Source organism: Heterocephalus glaber, unplaced genomic scaffold (genome assembly GCF_053883595.1).
Source record: "Heterocephalus glaber isolate CG9 unplaced genomic scaffold, H.glaber_assembly_v1.0 deba00001504, whole genome shotgun sequence".
NCBI classification, from domain to species: Eukaryota; Metazoa; Chordata; class Mammalia; order Rodentia; family Bathyergidae; genus Heterocephalus; species Heterocephalus glaber.
The window spans coordinates 66,354,730-66,370,225 of record NW_028258324.1 but is presented as its reverse complement, the minus strand read 5'-3'; the positions used below and the strand labels follow the sequence as shown (position 1 = coordinate 66,370,225).

Genomic DNA, 15,496 nt, shown 5'->3' with positions numbered 1-15,496 from the left:
CTGCTTAGGCCTGGGGTTTCAATCTCTTCAGCATCAAGCTTCAAACTACAAAGGCTGGGACATCTGGGAACCACAGATGGAAGGGTTCTGCAGGAAGTCATCATTTTTAAAGCCACCCATTCCAAGAGACCTGTACACCTTTGCCAAACAAATGGTGGGTAAGACTTGGGGTATTCAGACTTCTCATACAAAGTTGTGAAGAAAGGACATATAAGATGTAATCTTGTCTTCCTTTCCCATTTTCCTTAATTATTTCATATTGTTGTTAACTCCTCTTCCACTCCTGGCAGTGTTAACACTCTGCGTTTGTCCATTTGTTCCGTGTGAGAGCTAAAAGGGCCCTTAGAGATCAGGTGCTCTGATCTTATGAGTGAATGCTAAGACCCAGAGACAGGAAGGCATTTTCCTAAGGTCACAAAATAATGACAAGGACTTGAGTCCTGACCTAATTCTCAGTCCAGTGCTGCCTTACAGGAAAAATGATACTTGGAAATGAACAAAACAGAGGACATAATATCACTTGACTTTAACTTAAAGAAATTCTCAAAGATGTATTTCAAGAAGAAACAAAACAAACCAAGAAGGAATATGACTGCAACCAGGAATGGCAAGCACAGGAAATAGTAGCTGTGTAACAAACTGCTAAAAAAGATATAGAACAACTTTTTTTTTTAACCTAAAAGGACACAAAAATAGAGCTCAAATATTGGGCAAAGGTGGAACATACAACAAAAATATGATCCAAGTTCAATCTTTGTAAGATTTTTGTAGATTTGAGGGTAGCGTGATTAACTTCGCATTTTTACATTTATCTGTATTTCAAAAGTTGCAACCTAAAAGGAGAGGATATAAATGAAATCAATAGAAGAAAAGGGAATGGGGGCAAATTGGGTAAATAAAGCAAATTTTCTTGAAAGAGAAGAAAGATTGGACAGGTACAAAGGAAATAAAAGCTAGTAAAACCTGTAATTAAAAGATTAAAAAAACTCAGACTGGGTTAACACAAAGTCCAACTTTATACTATAAAAGAGACAAACCTAACCTACAAGCCACAGAAAAGTTAATGAATGGTTATTTTATCAACAAATATAGCCAAAACAAAACTAAGCTTGTGTAATTATATTACTATCAGACAAATTTTAAGACAAAAATACTATTACCTAGAGCGACATTTATTAATGCTGGTTCAATTCCATAAAGAATACAAATTATAAACTTGAGTAACAATGCTATCACTGCAACACATAAAAGGTAAATTTATAAAACTAAGAAAAAATAATAAATCTACCACTGGAGTAGAACTTCTTAACTCCCTCAGAAACTAAAGATGGATTTGGACCATGTTTAAAAACTTGATTTAGTGGATATGTAAAAATTTCCACCCTTCGTCAGGTGAAAAATAAGCTTTATTTTTTGAAGAAGAGATGAGCAATATACTGATTATATGAGAAAATAAAGTGAAAATCAATGAACTAATTATTCAACTTTGGTTAGATAAAGAACAGAATAAAAACTATTTGAGAGAAAAGAGATGATAAAAATATATAAAAACTAAAATTAATTCTCAAAAAACTAAAACTAGAGGTTCCATTTGATACAGTATTGCCCTTCTAGGTATCTTCCTGAAAGACTTAAAAGGTCATATCACAGCGATATATGCACATTAATGTTTACAGCAGCACAATTTATAATAGCTAAATCTTGGAAACAGGCCATATACTCATCAATGGATGAATGCAGAAAGAAAATGTGATTTTTATATACAATGTAGTGTGACTCTGCCGTAAAGAAGGATAAACTGGAGATATTTTTAGGTAAATAGATGCACCTTGAGAACATAATCTTAAGTGAAATAAATTAGATGCAAGTTTATCACATTGTTTCTCTTGTATGAGAAGGCCAAAGGGTAAATAAGGAGTAAAATGGAGGAGAGATACTGGGAAGTAGGAAGAACTTGTTCAAATGGGAAGGGGAATGAGGGAGGGAGGAGGGGGAAGGGAAGGAAGGCAATTGGAATAAACAAAAGAAAAGGAAGGCAAACAATAAAAACAAAGTTTTGTAAATGGGGAAGGGAAAAAAGGTTGAAGAGACAGAGAAGAATGGGGAAAAAAAAGAATTAAGATACATTATGTACAGGCACAAATTCCCTGTGATGAATGAGATCATTATGTATAACAAAAATGTTCTAATAAAAATTATTTTTAAAATAAACCAGAAAAAAAGCCACCTTCAAGGTTACATAAAAATGCAAATTTGAACATTACATCAAGCTCAACAAACCTCTAAAAAACTGAAATTAAATACATAGAGAGGAATGATATAGTAGAAGAAATAAAGCCTAAATTTGGCATTTTGAAAAAGGAGTTACAGGGCCGGGGATTTAGTTCAGTAGTTCCATTGCCTGCCTCTCAAGTGCAAGGTCCCCAGTTCAATCCCTGGTACCAAAAAAAAAAAGTGTTTCTCGGGCCGGGGATTTAGCTCAGTGGTTCTGCTACCTGCCCCACGAGCGCAAAGACCCGAGTTTGAACTCTGGTACAAAAAAAAAAAGTTTTCTGAAAAAGTAATTACAAATGTCTTCAGATGCTGACCAAGAAAAAAATTTGAAAGAAAGCACAAATAGATGATATTTATAGATAAATGGGTATTTAAAATATGAGAATAAATATGAACCATCTTATTAATTTAAAAATGCAGACGAAATATTCCTAGAAAATTATAACTTAGCAAAAGCAAATAAAAATAGATAATCTGGAAAATATAATAAATGAATCACATTAGTGATGTGAAAATCTTCTTCCAAATAATAATGACTAGAAGGAAGCATGAGAGGGGTTCCAGGGCAGGGCTCTGGGTTGGTGAAATTCTCTTTCTGGATTTGGATTGGTGAGATAGTTGTGCTCAGTTTGTGAAAATGCATTAAGCAAAATACTTGTGATTGTTGCATTTTATTTATATTACACTTCAATGAGCAAAATTTTTTTTCTCCATGAGAAAATGCCTAAATTTATGATTTTTCAATGTAAACTTCACTGGTCATTCAAGTTGGAATTACTATAAGAAAAAAGTGAATACTCCTCAACATAATTTATAAAGCAAATAGCTATATTATTCACAAAAAATGTAGAGATTCAGAATTTATGAATCACTGGAAAAAGCAGACAGGCATGAATAATAAAAATGAATTAATCTCAGGAGTATGAAAGTAGTTGGACATTAGAAAATTTATATATGCAATTCACCATATTCACAGAACACAATAGAAAAGTCTTAGGCTGGATGTGTAGCTCACTGGTAGAGGACATGCTTAGCATGCACTAGGTCCTGGATTCACACACACACACACACACACACACACAGAAATAGCATTTCAATGGATTCAAAATAAAGCAGATATTTGTGATTTGAAAAAATACTTAACAAATTAGAAATATAGGGTAACTACCTTGCCCAATTAAAGACTACCTATGCAAAATTGCTCCAGTTGCCCACACATTAAAACTAATGAAAATCATAAGCAAAAGGATTCCCGCTACCACCACATCTGTTCAACTTTGTCCTAAAGACTCTGGTCAGTGCAGGTGTAATCAAAATATGAATAATATATATGAAGTGTGAAATGTAAAAAAACAAAATACCATTAGTTATAAATGATATAACTATAGAAAATGTTATAGCAACTCAACATAATATGCAAAATTATTCAAAAGAATTTAGTAAGCTTGCTACATACAACAATATACCCAGATGATTATGTCAACCAAGTCTGTATGTCTATTGGGTCACCCAGTACCCAGGCTTCAATTTTCTGTCAGATCCCTCTGCCGCTTCATCGTGTCATAACTCCTTTCTTCTTCACACTCACCTCCCTTACCTGCTCTGCACTGGCCTCGTCAGAGCTCTCTTTTCTGTAGGAAATCATTTCAGGAAGTGCTCCCTCATCTGTCTGCCTCAGGCTTTCTAAACTCACGCCCTCACCACCACCTAGAGACCATCCTCCTCTGTAACCAGCCCGGCAACTGAACCCAGGTTACCACCAGTTTCCCAATATCCTGATCATAGCCTTCATCCCCAGGACACAATTCAAATTCCACAGCTCGAACCTGACACCTTCTGAGAACTATACAAAACTCTTGGCACATAATGACTCTATTTGAAACCCTGCCCTAAAAGGCTTCACCCAGCTTTGCGCAGCTTCTGGAAGCCTAAGGCAGCATCATTTGCACAACCCAGCTCGCCTTCTTTTCTCATAGACTCTAAGGAACTACTTTAGATTCTATGCTGTGATGGGGAGAGGAAAGAAATGGGTCTCAAATCCCTTCAAATGCTGTATGAAATTTCTCAACGACCTAGCCCACGTCTGTCTGAAAAGTTCATGGCTATAAATAAAAAGCTAACATTCTGATGATAGGCCCCTGATACCCTGTTAGACCGTTTTCTTTAAAAGCTTGTACCTGTAAATTCTTCTCCTTTCCCTTTGAGACATGTATGTATGGACTTCCTACAACCCCAGTGTCTTTTACCGGCCCTGACAGCCATTCCTTGTGAATGTGATCTTCAGGAAGGCAGAGCCTCGGACTCCCAGTCTCTATGGGGGAGTAGTATCTCCCACCTTCCCTGCTAGCAGCTGGCAGACACACCCAGACGAACTCCTGTACACTGAGGACCTTCTAACCCACTTTCTGTAGCTTCTCACTTCCTGGCCTTGCCTGACTTCTCACTCACTTCCTATCTCTGCTCCCTGCTCTCTAAAATGCTGAGGCATCTCTGCACAAATGGAACAGAGCTCAGCTCGGTCTCCCTCTGTCAGCACTTACGGGGGAAAAAACCCCTGTTTCTTTCCCTTTCTGTCCTGCTATTGTGCATCTTTGACACTCTTCACACCCCAAGACCCACCCCCACATTACCTCCTCCAGGAAATCTCCTCTCTTTGACCTCCGTAAAAATGTTTGCCCCTCTTGTGTACTTCCATGTGATTCTGAATAGGCATATCTAAGAGAGTTACATGAAACCAAAATTTACTTTTCTTCCATTCAAATTTCCATCAAGGCAAATTATGTTATATGATCCCTGTAGGCACTACTCCAGGTATAAAGCAGGCCCAAATAAATAGGTGGTAAATGGATACATAGGTATATTACATGCATAATTGAACAAATGAATGAGTGAATGCATGAGGACTGCTGTGAAGGGTAGTAAGAGTTAGATGTGTTCTCTTGACAGATTTCTCCCTAAAGGAAATGGAGGCAGAGGTGTGGCGGCAAAGCAGGAGGAAGGCAATTCTACTTCTGGGGGAGAGAAAGATGGACTAGTGTAGACTCGGCCTTTGTTGCCTCTGACATATTTTTCCACTCCACTATTTTCCTTCCCCAAATCTCTCTTAGTGTCCATGCAAAATCTTTCTTAGTGTGCACGGGCTGTGAAGAAGTTTTCTATATTCTATACTATGAAGGGTAGAGGGATGAAGAGGGTTTCAGATCCCTTCAAACACGATGAAATTTTCCACCTGAAAGGGCTTCATCTTAGCCATAATGAGATCAAAATGTGTGATGCTGAGCCAACCAAAACTATCCTATTGTTCTCAAGTATGACTAAATACTGACTAATATTACTTCCTCTGGCCCTTTTTTCCCCCTCCTCAGTACAATGGAAAAGTTCCAGGCTGTTGTTAGAGTTCACAGTCTGGACAGAATGACTTCCTCACTTCACAATCACTTGAGACAGAGAAAAGGGGAAGGGGAGAAAAACTCAAGTATCGCAAGAGTCTCCTTGAGTTTAGCAATGGTTTTTTTGTTCTTGGATGTTGTTTTCCATTGCTCTGTGTTATTCACAAAAACAGTAATAATAATGAAATCCAAGTTACAAAGGACCTTGCCCAGTTCTGGTAGTGAAGAACCAACACTTTCCCTTTCCAGCCTGAGGTCTGCAGTATTATCCCAACACACCCTGTGAAGGGGTTGAGGCTGGATGGAAAGGCTGTCCTTACTCAGCAGCTCTGCAACTTCAAAGGCAAGTCCTCATACCAGTAGGCTGTCAACAGTTTCTTCTGCCTCCCTCTAGACTATTCTCAGTTCCATCTCCTGGGAAACAAATGACTTTTGCATAGAGCCTTGCTCCATGTGGACTACATCAATAGAGAGACAACTGGTAGTGACTCCTGTCAGGAAGACGCTGGAAAGTAGCAGAACTGAAGTTCTGAGTGTGTCTTCAGGGAACGGGAGTAGAGGGCACTGTTCAAAGGTTCCTTTGAGATCAGATGCCTCTCTTCTCTCACATCTATGGCAGATGATGGGTAACCAAAATTCTACAATCCAAGCCTTTCAGGTGGGATGGAATCCCAGTGTTTTCTATACTCTCTCCTTCAAAAACCTTGGAAGACGTCAACACTTGCCTTCCGCAACTCCGTCTACCTTCAGTCTCTATTAGCTTCCTCCATTATTCTTTCTTCTGAACATCCGTTAGTAGTCTCAGAGCCCTCTCTCCACCAGCCAATCTGGTGGTAGCAGAGATCGCCCAACTCCTGCTACTGTCAGAGAAAGCCTGGTGTCCTTGGGCAATGGACAAAACCTCTTCTCTCTGAGAGATTTTATCCCTTTCATCCTGAGAAGCTAGAGTACTCACAAGGAGGCACCGTCCCCCTTGGCAAATCCACCAGAGCCCCTTACAAATGTGGGACTCACTCACTTCCCCACAATGTGAGTCATTTCTATAACCTCTAAATTTCCAGTTGTTTTAGAGTCAAAGGAAAGAGCAGTCCCCTTAGGACCTTTCAGCTCCCTGGGAATTAGGAAAAAGGATTCATGACATGGCAAAGATGTTTTCCTTTTTCTTTTCAACTACGAATGCTGGCCCAGAAACCACGGCATCAAACGCAGAAGTTCTGCTAAATCATCACTATTTCACCTACTAATTAGGACTAATATTCACAGCAGAAGAGTCTGTGGGGGCAATAAACCACTTCTTCAAGTGATTAAACGTCCAAGCAAACACGCTTTGATCACAAGAATAATTCCCTTGCAAAGGTTTTCTGAGACAAGGAACAGGACCTCTACAAACGGAGGATCAGTAGCCTGGATCTCTGGATGTGCTAGACACCCTGTCTCCTCCGAACAGACACCTGCTCTACCTCTTTCTGTCTGGTAAATTGCCTCAGGGGACTATACCTTCGACAAAGTCAAAGATGTTTCACTGAACAGCTAATCTCTGAGCACAGAATGGCAATGCCCAAAGACTGGGGGCATGTGACAGTGTAAGTAGTAGCATAGTTGATGAGGAAGTCAACTGCTACTTCTGGAGTACTGGGTCCCCAATTTAAAGAAGTGACCATGGTGGGAAATTAACCTAAGGCACTGTACTAAAGTGCTTTTATTTCATAGCAAAAATACAGGCGTTCACTCCACATCTTTTTCAGAAGTGCTCATTTAATATACCTTTAAAAAATTGGATAAAATCTATATATGCTCACTGTAGAAAAAATAGAAAGTACAGACAAGCAAAAAGAAAGGTTTAATTTTCTGTGAATCCATCATCTGGAGTAGGTTTGCTCAACCTTAATACTACTGACAGTTTGAACTGGATAATGCTTTGTTGTTAGGACTAGTCCATGCATTGCCAGGAGGTTAGCACCATGCACTAGCCGGCATTAGCATAGCCTTTCTTATTTATGATAATCAAAAAAGGGTCATCCCTGGGCCAGGGATTTAGCTCAGTGGTTTCGCCACCTGCCTTGCAAGCACAAGGACCCGAGTTCGAGCCCTGATACCAAAAAAAAAAGGGTCATCCCAATCTGTCAAGCACCCCTTAGGAGAAAAAAATCACTCTGATTAACAAGCACTACTCTAGATCTAACCAGTGTTGTCATGTTTCTTGCATGCATATGAGTGAATATACATTTTAAATGGCAGTGCAGTATATTGCTTTATATTTTCATTTTTACTCATATCATATATACTGAACATTTACCTTTAATCATATCCTCAACAGTCCGAATCTGTTTTACAATGTCATCTTGATGGTTCGATTGTGTTCCATTGCATAGCTGTACTGTGGTTTAACACCTGGACACTGAGATTATTTCCAACGTTTGTAAGAGCATTAAAACACAAACAGTTGTTATTCCTCTTTTACCTTCCAAAGTAGAAGAAGGTTGCACACTGCATATAAGTAAGAGAATAAATCCTTCTGCTCACCCCCACCACTGGGGAGCCTAGAAATGGGGAGAATCTTAAATCTATGCCTGTTGACCCTTCTGTGCTGTTAACATGTAAGGCCCTGAGTAAAAACTGTCCCCAGTCTCTGGTTAAACCAGGGTAAGAATTGAGAAGTGGTAAGCAGATGAATTCCGAAAAATATGAGGGAAGAGAAATAGTTTAGGAAGGGGACACTGAAAAGGAACTGAAGAATAAGGAATCCTGGAATAAAGAGCAAATTAACTGAAAAGAAGCTTGGAAGGAGGGTCATGAAAGTACAGAGGAAGTGGCCCTCTGCTGGGATGGCAAACTCTCCATTGCCCAAATCCTCAGTAAAAGCTGACCGTGTTCCTTGCCTGGGGTCCTAATACCTAGGAGAGTGAAGGATATTTGGGCTGGGTTCTGTTATGCAAGATGGTATATTTTAGAAAAGGGACAGTGGGGACAGGGTGAAACACAGAGTATGGATGGAGCATTAAACAGCACTTGGAGGCAGAGACCCCTAGGAGAACAAGAATCACTGAAAATAATGGGGATTTGGGTTACAAGGGTTTCACTGTATTTGAGATGAATGGATGCCCCCATTTTGCCTAAATATTAAAAGCCAAAATGACCTTGCTAGGGTAAAAAAGTATGAAGACTGTCTAGTCATCAATTACTTAAATCATGTTTTGGGTGTTTACAGACAACACTACCTTCAACATTCTTGTAGCCAAATATTACCATTCATCCTTTTCTTGGAGGGACCAAGAGAATGCATGCTCGTAAGGCTTCTCCAGTGCGTTGTCAACATCCCTGACAAGAAAGTTGTAATTGTTCGCTGATTTCTGGTACAATCAGCAAGGATGCCAGGTTCCTATTCCCCATCAGTTCCCCACCATTGCTATATACTCTTTCCATCTGGTAAGTAAATGGGGTTCCTCATGCACACAGAGTTGGGAAGCAAGAAGCAGAGCCTGTGACTTGTTGACTCCAAGGCCTTGCACTCTTCTTTATTTACCTACTGTGTTGCTTCTTTTCTAAGCACTGGGACACACAATCTTTAGGGGACTCATCTGGCATTAGTCTGTGCCTTGTCACTCTTCTGCTTAACTACATTGCTCTGAGGCTAAAATCCAAACACCTCTCCACCCATTTCCTATCTTGAATTTCAAGTTCTTTCCATCAAATTGCCTTCATGCTCTCAAATGTCCTTGGCTGTCTTGCCCCAGGGCCTTTGCATAGACTCTGCCTTTCTCCTCTCCCATCATTGCCTGGGTTACCTTCTGCTCACCATTCAGATAGAATTTAAACATCATTGTCTTTTAATTGTATCCTAAACCCCAAATCCACATATTGCCAAAATCCAACATGTGGATTTCAGCTGTTTCTGTCCTGTGCACCCTAATGGCTAGCATATTTGCAGCTTGAAATATGTTAGATTATTTCTGCTCTTACGCGTCTGTCTTTGTGACTCTAAAGTTGTAGATTGCGTATTGCTACTATTTTTATGTGTTTCTATAGTACTTTTTATTTCCTGTAATACTTATCAATTGTGTTGTCATGCTTGTCTAATGATCTGTCTGCTCCATTAATCTTTCAACATCATAGGTCATCGTCCATATTGATAAAATCTAAGATCCATTTTTGCTGAGTATTACTTGCCCTGTTAGACTAAAGAGGTATACCCCAGGTTGGCACAAACTAATATACTTCTGAGGTTTTACACACAGCCTTCTTTGCTTAGCCATGTCCCTGCTTGGCATGTTGTAGGCATTTGACTCCATCATCTGTGCTCCAGAGGAACCTATTTCTTGTTAATATCAGGAAAAATCTCCCAGTGGTAAGAGTTGTCTGACAACCGGCTATGCTCTCTCTTTTCTATGCTGTAACATGGCCTCTGCACATGCTTCTTAGTAACACCTGGCTCTGCCAACATGACTGGGTGGTGCCAGGGGGAAGGAATTAACCATACTCCCGACTAAGGCATCTCGTGCCAGGTGGTCTTTGAGTGTGTGTCGAGCCAAATTGAACTAAACGACTGTCTTGGCAAAGGATAACTTTCCAAGACTCAAAAACTTGCTTCCAGCCCAGCCAAAGGCTTGCTGCTCTGAGGCAAATGTCACTGTGGTAGAGCTGCCTTAATGAGAAGGCATGCTCGCTTCTCTTCTGGGGGAGTTTCCTAGAGCGATGCTCTTAGAAACTCCTTGGCAGGAATCCTGAGCCAGGCTTGGCATTGACAGAGTCCTCCTGCTGGCATTCACAAGCCTCTTATTTAAATGTAAATGAGCTCTCAGTGCCAGTTTGTGAGTGAAACACATCCCTTGTGTTAAACCAGAGCTGGGAATGCTACAACACACCAAATGTCGGCTTGGTTCCCACTTCCCCACCACATCCGTAGTTCTCAGTGTAGCTCCCTTTGCCTTCCTTCTCTATCTGTGGAGCTGGGAGTCCTCAGGCAACAGGAAGAATTTGTGAAGTCCAGGGACCTGCTCATAAGCACAAATCTGCTTTAATATGACCTACAGTAACTTACTTAGATAGGCAGGGTTGGCTACATAATACTACGTCAAATTCCAATCAGCAAAAGAGACTACAAGGCTCATTGGGCCCAGCAAAGAGCCCAAGCTCCTTCTAATTTCTGGCTGTATTGATCCAACTGTCCCCAGGAGTCTACCTGTGATGTACATGGTCCTGTTCTCATGTTCTCTAGGTTCCTCCCTCCTGGCTTATTGCTGTTTCTACCCAATGTGCATAGTTTGGTGATCTTACCTTAATATCTGGTCCTGCTTAGTCATCTATTTCCCAGCCCCTACTGTTCATATTTTATCCAATACCTAGTTTTAGCATTTCTCTCTTTATTTCAGATCTTTCTGGAATTGACTCTTGCTCCTCCAACATGTGGATTTTAGCATCTCTCTCCTGGACTCCCCAAAGATTAGCATATTTGCAGCTTGTAATATGTTAGATGATTTCTGTTCTTATGTGTCTAATATCCCTGGACTATGCATACATCTTGAGGCCGAGCTTGGAGCCTCCAAATCCTATACAATAACCTAATGAATGAATGAATGGAAGGGTAGAGAAAAGAGTAGAGAAACTCCATTTCCCTACCAGGATCTTACTACAAGAGACCATGTAGGACTTCGTTTCATCTCACCATCGTTCTGTCTGGCATATAATTTCGGGCCAAGTGTATTACTCAGGGTTCTCCAGTGAAACAGACCAAATATGATATATATATTCAGTATAGATGTGCTCACATGTTTAGGGAGGCCGAGAAGTTCCACCATCTGCTGTCTGCAAGTTAAAGAACTAGAAAAGCCAGCAGCATAATTCAGCCTAAATCCAAAGGCCCAAGAATCAGAAGCTCAGGCAACCAAAAGCAGAAACAGAGAAGACAGATGTCCTGGTTCTGCCTCCATATCTAATGTATAGTACGATCCCAAGTAAACTCTTTCCCTTAGGCACTCAGCTTTCTTATCAATAAAATGCGATCATTGGGCTAAATAAGTCCAAGAACGACTCCTTTGTATAAGACCAGAATACAAACCAAATACTTGTTAAGTTATTCATCTAATAATATCGAGTGCTGGCTACATATCTGAAGTATGATGGGATTTGTGGGCAGCATGTGAAGAAGAGCAGATGTGAGCCTTACTTATATGGTGGTCTCAGTCAAGTGGGTTATTGAGCCATTAATTAAGGGATATAGATAAAAATAGTATTATAACTATCATAGCACTATTGAAGTGAGAGAAATGGTTCTTTGGGAATTTAAATGGAAAGCTTTCGGGACGCTGAACAGTATATGTACGCCATAGTTCTATACGGCAAGAATACACAGGGTGGCATGAGACGGTGAGAGAGCAGATGAGTATGTGCTTGTGTGTGCAATGAAAGATGAAATTGGGCAGGGGTTAGGCTGGGTCTGATCATAAAGAAAGTGAGATTACATTGTCCAGGAGGAAAGTTTTAAGAATTAAATAATCCAGCATGAATTTGATGGAAAGAATTGTATTTTGTTTATCCCTTTGTTTGTGTCTTTTCCCCAGAAACTAACCAAGAGTCTGGTGCAGAGGGGGTGCTCCATCTATGTTTGAAAAATAAATACGTTATTTTCTTAACTATATGAAAGAGAGAGAGACTTAGAGGGGTTAAATGCATTGTACAAGGTCACATAGCCTGTTGATAGCTAGAAATAAGATCAAAATCTAACTTTAAAGTCACACAGCATTTTAGAACAAAGCACAATACTGATTCCTAACAATTCCCACTCCTGTGGTGGTACCAAGTGGAAAGTACTAGAAAGTACTAGAAAGTCAGTCCCAAGAGGCATGCACCGCCTTATCCTTCCTCCTTGTGCCCCCTTCAGCCTCTCTCACCTCATGCTATTGTCACCCACTACCATGGGTCCTTCCTTCAGTGACAAGAGAAATTAAAACTATGGTGATGCTATGAATTTATAACCAAAAGTGTAATTGGAAAGTAAGAGAGAAGATGGGAAAAGAGCACCAGCTTGAGTAGTAGCTAGAGGACCACACTCTGATAAGGAGGATCACACTTCCTAAGTGGCTAGCAGGTCTGCATGCAGAGCTGAGAAGGATTTGATCCAGAGTTTTATGAAGTAAAGGTCAAGTTTTATTCTTCTTTTAGTTACCTACTGGGCATTTATAGGCCCAAGTGAAGAATCAAGGGGTTTTTTGTTTTTAACAAAAACTACTTTGAAGTCTTTGACTGCCTAGGAAGAAAACACATATCGTGCTTTTGATGAGTAATGGGTTAAGGACCTGGGAGATGGTTTGTTCCTTTCTTTACGGTGGTCACTGATTATGTAATGATTATGTTACTGCTATCATCTCTCTGCTCGAAGGCAGGCAGACACAGACCTTGGCTGACATAGTCACAGCCTCTCTCTCTCTCTCTCTCTTCTCCTCTCCATTTTTTCCTCCTAGAGGGATATTGGAGTGAAGTGTTCTCTGGGAGACTGTCAGCTGGGTAGTCATAAGATTTACAGAAACAGCAGGTCAGAGGCTAAGTGGAAACTACATAGATGTAAAACATCTACTTCCTTGAAATATCGCCTTCCTCTGTGAAGTTGACACAGGAAGTGATCTAGTGCTCCTTGGTTCTCTTTATCTAAGAAGTGTTTGCACTACTTTCTGAGGGCACACAGAACATTGCAGACATCTCGCCTGGCCCTGCCTGCCTGTGGCAGTTGGTCTGGTAAGGCCCCTCCATGCTTGTGCAAATGGGAGCAAGCAGGGGTTAGAGGATTCACTGCTGGGAGGTTTCAGCTCAGCTGGGACTCAGGCTGCTTCATTAGCCTTTGGCCTGAGCATTTGAATTATGGAAATAATTTCACATCAGTGACATTCATACATTTCATGTTTAGAAAGTACCACACAGCCTGATGTCTGTTCCATGCCCCTGGAGCTGTCCATGCTTCCTGTACTTATCAAGATCAAAGAGTAAACAGCCTTGATCTCAGAGCCTAAGATTCTGCCTTATAGTTAATACATACTTCAGGTGCATTCTCCAGCTGCCCTCCCCTCTCCATATATATGACATCTATGATATGAGAACGAGTCTTCAAAGCTAGGTTGTAGTCATCTAGAATTGGGATCTATCTGAAAAAGTGCTCAGCAGATGACTCTTTGCAGTGTTGGCTAAGAGAAGTTTCTCAGGAAAGGGAATGAAAGCCCAGATAAAACTGCACAGAAATGGACCATGTTGAGAGGAGAAGCACCGTTGATTCTCAGTGTTGTACCTGTTTGCCTTTGATCTGCTGCTATCTCAACACATACCAGAGCTTAGGGAAAAATACACTTAAAATAAATCTACAGTGACGCTTTTAGAAAAGTCTGCAAGGCTTAGGAGCACCAGGCAGCTCTAATTTGGGGCCCATGGAACACCATACTATCTTAAAATGGAGGGGAAAGTATGTCTGAATGCTCTGAGGGTACCAATGTGCCGGCAAGGCGCTAGTCCATCGGCATCAACAGAAGGAAGTAGAAGGAGCAAAATGAAGTATTTCAAATGGTGCCTGAGAGAGTCCTGTGTATATGACCACATGTGAGTCATCTCCTCACAGTTCTCAGAGACAACTGGAGAGGATGTTTTGGGGATTGTAGATACACAAATGAGGATTAGACCAGGATCAAGGAAGGACCAGTTAGGGAAAAAACCATAGCCCTACACTTACTACCAGGCTAATGTGGTTTGTGGAAAATACAGATTTAGGGTTGTGATTATTATTGGTACATACAAAACCATTCAGGTCCAGCATGAATTACTCAATAAGGGTAATACAATCAAAATTTTTGAATAATGAATGAATGGAGTGTAACTCTTCACAACGTATCAGAGATATCCATTTCTTTCCTCCAGTGGTGTGTCCAGAGACAGCCTCCACATCTGTTTAGAAAGACTTCTAACACGTTCACCTGTTTTCCACATACCAACCAAAATGGTCATCATAGGTGACCACCACATATGAACTGTGACCACAGCCACATTCCTTAACCTTTCTAAGCCTCAGTTGCTTCTCTTGTGAAATGAGGACAGGAATGCCAGCTACTACTACTTCACTGGGTCTTAGAAAATATTAAACAGTCGATATGAAAAGTTCTTTGAAAATTGTACATCAAGGCAAAAATGTACAAGAGGTCATTCATTGCCTCTGTGAGAGAAGGTGCTTAAGGAATATTTGCTGTCTCTTGGTATTATGGAATTTGCTGTTTCCTTTCCTACGGAAGGTATTTTCCCCATATTGTCCTGTTCTTCTCATCTGCCTAACCAGGAAGTCAACTTTTAAATCTGACAGCTGAAGATCCATTTCTTCACATTTTCTCCTGCATGTGGAGCTCAGAATTGTGAAATATGTGATAAGTTCTCAGAGATGAAGAGCACAGTGCTTCCAGGTCCTGAGGATTGAGCTTTCCTTCTTATTCTTCTCTTTTTTCAGTTCCTTCGTTTTTTCCCAGCTAAAGAGAAAAGGCCTCAGTTTCAGACCTGTCACAGTATGAGCCCAAATGAGTCACTTCCTATATTAGTCACTATATATATAGCTTTTTGTCGCTACAGTGAAATACTGGAGACAAGCTACTTAGGAGGATAGTAGGTGTATTCAGCTCACAGTTTAGTAAGCTCAGAGTGCACTGGTTTAGCCTGTGGTGAGGCCACTCAGTGGATGGTGCCATCTTATGAAAGGCGCACTTGTGGGGGCAAAGAAGTACATTTTGAACCAGGAAGTAGAGAGGGAAAGGCCAGACTTGCTTCTTTTACAACCACCTTCTCACAAGAACTACCAAATATTTCCAGGAGAAGGA

At 40.5% G+C, this 15,496-nt stretch overlaps 1 protein-coding gene across 3 annotated transcripts in view; it reads left to right on the top strand.

Annotated features, from left to right (window-relative positions):
• Lpp (LIM domain containing preferred translocation partner in lipoma) overlaps nucleotides 1–15,496 on the top strand; it is an 847,859-nt gene that overhangs the window by 634,244 nt on the left and 198,119 nt on the right. The window lies entirely within an intron of this gene.